The sequence below is a fragment of the Rattus norvegicus genome, chromosome 15 (assembly GCF_036323735.1).
Source record: "Rattus norvegicus strain BN/NHsdMcwi chromosome 15, GRCr8, whole genome shotgun sequence".
Classification (NCBI taxonomy): domain Eukaryota; kingdom Metazoa; phylum Chordata; class Mammalia; order Rodentia; family Muridae; genus Rattus; species Rattus norvegicus.
In genome coordinates this window covers 32,001,626-32,007,590 of record NC_086033.1, presented here as the reverse complement: position 1 = coordinate 32,007,590, position 5,965 = coordinate 32,001,626, and positions in this window count along the sequence as shown.

Genomic DNA, 5,965 nt, shown 5'->3' with positions numbered 1-5,965 from the left:
TGCTGTGGGGCATAGTGACTCATGCTTAGAATTCCAGCATTTCGAAGCTGAGTTGGAGGAGGACTGCTGCTGTGGCTTCCAGGCCAACCTGAGCTACATAGTGAGTTTCTGGGTAGCCTGGGTTATATAGTGAAATCCTGTCTTCAAAACGAAAAATAAAACTAGTCAAGCATGCCTTTAATCCCAGCACTCAGGGGGCAGAGGAAGGTGGATTTCTATGAGTTCTAGGCCAACCCGGTCTACAAAGTGAGACACTGTCTTAATAAAAACAACAGTGGAAACAAACATCACAAATGAACAAAACCACTCTTTTTTTTTTTTAATACATCTCTTTTTTTAAAATTTATTTTATTTATCTGAGTGCACTGTAACTGTCTTCAGACGCACCAGAAGAGGGCATCATATCCCATTACAGATGGTTGTGAGCCACCATGTGGTCACTGGGATTTGAACTCAGGACCTCTGGAAGAGCAGTCAGTGCTCTTAACCACTGAGCCATCTCTCCAGACCTTCTCTTCCATTCTTTTTTTTTTTTTTTTTTTTTTTTGGTTCTATTTTTCGGAGCTGGGGACCGAACCCAGGGCCTTGCGCTTCCTAGGCAAGCGCTCTACCACTGAGCTAAATCCCCAACCCCTCTTCCATTCTTATGACCAAGAACACACAGCTTTGTAGGCATCTCTTAGTCCTGTCAGCCAAGCCGCATTTGAGGAAGATGTGGGTCTATGTGCACACAAACATTCCAGATGAATTAAGAAGTAAAATGGCTTTAAACTCATTTTACCATGCAACAAACATTAAGACTGAGTACAGTGGTCTTTGCTTGTAATTCTGGCAATAGGGAGGCTGAGGCAGGAGGATTACAAGTGTGAGGACACCATCTCAGGGACACAAAACAAATTTAAACAAACCCAAACAGGAATGAGCCCTGGGACTCTGCGGGTAGAGGCAGTAGTATCAGGAGATCAACGTCTTCCTCAGTCGCTCAGCAAAGCTGAGGCCAGCGTGGGCTACATGAGACCCTGTCTGCAAGCAGCAGTCAACTGTTATGCACTATGTTAGGGGCTATGGAGTTGCTGATTTCAGACCGTTAGGTTTCATTGTACAGTCAGGAAGCACAGCAAATGACCTGTGGCAAGGGTGACCCTGAGCAAGTGGGGAGGACAACAGCTTACAGCTGGGGTAGCTAACATGCCCTGTAGCTCGGCATGGCCTATCAGAGACAGGTCTACAAGTAATACCTGGAAGAGGGAGAGGCATTAACCAGGAGAGGGGCAAAGGCCAGGAGGACAAGCCAAACAGAACAGGCACAAAAGTCCAGAGGCAAGAGACTGCGTGCCACAAGGGTCGCTTCTGCTGTAGACAGTTAGAGGCAGACACAACGTTGAGGAAAGAGCCTGGAGATGACTGTAAGCCATAGAGTCATTCAGGTGTTGGCTCAAGGGCAGCGAGAAATCACAGAGATGGGGTTGGGGATTTAGCTCAGTGGTAGAGCACTTGCCTAGCAAGTGCAAGGCTCTGGGTTCAGTCCCCAGCTCCAAAAAATAGAAAGAAAAAAAAAAAGAGAGAGAGAGAAAAAAAGAAATCACAGGAATTAATTTGGTTTAGAAATGGGCTCTCACGTAGCCCAGGCTTGCCCATTTTTTAAATCTTATTTTATTTATATGAATACACTGTAGCTATCCTTCACACACCAGAAGAGGGCCTCAGATCTCATTACAGATAATTGTGAGCCACCATGTAGTTGTTGGGATTTGAACTCAGAACCTCTGGAAGACTAGCCAGAGCTCTTAACCCCTGAGCCATCTCTCCAGCCCCAGGCTTGCCCTTGAAATCACATAACCAAAATAACCTCCAGTTCCCAGTCCTTCCACTTCTTCCTCTCATGTTACTATGCTGATTTTACGTGGCACTGGGAGTTTATCCCAGAGCCTCCAGCATACTGTGCAAACATTTTACCAACTGAATCACAGCCCTCATTGCAAAGTTTTAAATGATGAGATGGTCATTTTTGTGTATCATAGGAATCTCTTGACCTCAGGGTAGAAGATGGCTGGCAGGAAGCCTTGACTGTACTGATGTTGTGGTAATGGAGGGTGGGGGTGGGCAGGCAAGCCACTGAGGTACTTAGGAAGCAGAATCGGTTAGGTTTGAAACCGAGAAGGAAAAGGGTCTGGAGATATGGCTCAATAGTTAGCTCTGGCTGTTCTTCCAGACAACCCAGGTTCATTTCCCAGCACCCACCTGGCTGCTCACAACCACCTGTTACTCCAGTTCCAAAGGCCCTCTTCTGGCCTCCGTGGGCTTATGGTGTACAGACATAGACGCAGGCAAAACACCCACACACCACAGTAAGTAAAATCATAGTAACAGGAAGAGAGAGAGGGGAGGGGAGAGAACTGTATGGATCTTGCTCGGCAAAGAGTGGTTGTGGGGATGGGGAGAGAGGCTCAGGTTAACAAAAATATTGGATGCTTCTGAGGGTGTCAAGTAGAGATGTTAGCATTAACATGGGGTGGTTATCATTGGTTTGTTTCTTGTGGCACTAGAGATTGACCTTTGGACCAAATACAGAGAGCAACAACCACCACCATCCTCAGCCCTCTCTTTTTATTTCAATACAAGGCAAGGGCTTGAACTTATGAGCAAGTCTTGAATTTATGACCAGTTCTCTCATAGTAGGGCTACAAGTGTCCATGGTCATACATGGCCAGTCATTTGATATGTTTTTGTTTTGTTTTGCTTTTCTGGTGTTTCAAGACAGGATTTCTCTGTGTAGCCCTGGATGTCCTGTAGCTTGCTCTGTAGACAAGGCTAGACTTGACCTCAGATCCACTGGCCACTGTTTCCTGAGTGCTGAGATTAAAGGCACCACCACCAGGTTGTCAGTTGAGTTTGTTTGTTGTTTTTATTTTTTATTTTTTTAAGAATTATTTATGTATAAGGGTACATGGTAGCTGTCTTCACACACACCAGAAGAGGGCATCGGATCCCATCACAGACGGTTGTGAGCAACCATGTGATTGCTGGGAATTACTCTGGAAGAGAGATAATCAGTGCTCTTAACCGATGAGATAGCTCTCCAGCCCCTGTCCTTTGAAAAAGGTCTGGGTTGGGGGCTGGAGAGATGGTTCAGTGGTTAAGGGCACTGACTGCTCTTCCAGAGGTCCTAAGTTCAAATCCCAGCAACCACATGGTGGCTCACAACCATCTGTAATGGGATCTGATGCCCTCAGACATTCCATGATCTGGTGTGTCTGAAGACAGCAGCAGTGTACTCACATAGATAAAGTAAATAAATCTTTTTTTAAAAAAAAGAAGAAAAGGGGGCTGGGGATTTAGCTCAGTGGTAGAGCGCTTACCTAGGAAGCGCAAGGCCCTGGGTTCGGTCCCCAGCTCCGAAAAAAAAGAACCAAAAAAAAAAGAAGAAGAAAAGAAAAAGGTCTGGGTTAAGAAGTCAGCTGTGGGGGCTGGAGAGATGGCTCAGCGGTTAGGAGCACTGACTGCTCTTCCAGAGGTCCTGAGTTCAATTCCCAGCAACCACATGGTGGCTCACAACCATCTGTAATGGGATCTGATGCCCTCTTCTGGTGTGTCTGAATTTACAGTGTACTCATATACATAAAATAAATAAATATATTAAAAGAAAAAGAATGCTATGCTAAGAGCCACACTAAGTTCTCCAGCTGATAGTTAACTACTTCCTCCCCTGGGCAGTAATCTTTTAAAAAAAAGTCAGCTGTGTATGAAGAGTAATTATTATTACAGTTTTGGAGATGAAGGCGGCTTGCAAATGTCAGGCCTGGTAGTAGGCCTGTAACTCTAGCACTCAGGAGGCAGAGGCAGGAGGATTTTGAGTTTGAGGACGGCTCCCCTAACAGTTAAATCCTGAGTCATAAAAAGGGGGGGGCACCTGGTGGCTTAATGGCTCTGCTAGCAAGCATGACAACCCAAAGATCTTCATGGTAGCAAGAGAAATGCAAGTTGTCCTCTGGCCTCCAGATGAGCATGAAGGGGCTCAAACACACACACACACACACACACACACACTACGCACATACACACACACACTCTACACACATACACACATACACAGTACACACACTATACACATACTACACACATACATACACACTACACACATACACACACACTCTACACACATTCTACACACACACACACTCTACACACACACTCTACACACATACACACATTCTACACACACACACTCTACACACACACACACTACACATACACACATTCTACACACACTCTACACACATACACACATACACACACTACACACACACACTTTACACACATACACACACACTCTACACACATACACACACTACACACATACACACACTCTACACACATACACACATTCTACACACATACACACACACTCTACACACATACACACACACTCTACACACATACACACACACTCTACACACATACACACACTCTACACACATACACACACATATACACACACTACACACACACACTCTACACACATACACACATTCTACACATATACACACACACACTCTACACACATACACACACACTCTACACATATACACACACACACTCTACACACATACACACACACTACACACATACACACACACTCTACACACATACACACATTCTACACATATACACACACACACTCTATACACACACACTACACACATACACACACACTCTACACACACACACACACTCTAAACACATACACATACACACACTCTATACACACACACTACATACATACACACATACAGACACACACTCTATACACACATAAGCGCACACACACTCTACACACACTACACAAATGCATACACACATACAAACACACATATACACACTACACACACACACTCTACATACACACTTACACACAGACACACTATACACACACACTACACACATGCACACACATATACAAACACACATATACACACATACTACACACATACTCTACATACACACACATACACACAGACACACTCTACACATACACTGTACACACACACTACACACATGCATACACATATACAAACACACATATACACACACACTACACACATGCATACACATATACAAACACACATATACACACATACTACACACACATACACATATACAAACACACATATACACACATACTACACACACACATACACACACTCTACATACACACACACACACACACCAAACAAACAAATATAAAATGATAAAGTAAATAAGAGAGGGCTTATGGAGCTCCAGAACCAGACTAGACTTCTGAGGTCCTGAGCCTACTGGGCATGCTCCATCAGGGCACTTCACTGTCCCTTGACTAGTTTCTGCTTCCTGTTGTCCCTTGTAAACAGCTGTTCGTCTCAGCTGTGCCCACTGTGGGCAGGCCAGGCTTTGGGTGAGCCTTTTTAGGAGCTTCAGGGCTTTTCTTACGATTTCCTCTTTGATCTGGGGTGGTGCTACATGACTTTAATCAGCACTTGGGAGACGGAGACAGGAGAATCTCTGAATTTGGGACTAGCCTGGTCTACATATCATTTTAGGATAACACAGAGAGACACTGTCTCTTTTATCTTCATCCCCCAAAGTCAAAACTTCTAAATATGAGAGGTGTGCAGAGACCTCAGACATCCCTGGAAGACCCTCAGTCATCCTTCCATCTGGGGCTGGGGCAGGACCCCCATGATAGTTATGAAGAGGTTGCCCACAACAGGTTACAACCTAATAGGTCGCCTCAGAGGAAAATTTCAAGATCAGAGGAAAACTGTAGTCTTGAGCAGGTACAGGCTGACTATCTAGAGAAATCAATCCTGAGTGAAAATAAAACTTAGGCAAAAGAGGCAGTTGTTTTTGTTTTGGTTTTTTAATCTTTTTGGTTGAGGTGGTTTTGAGACTCCACATACCCCTGACTGGCCTTGAACTCACAGATCCT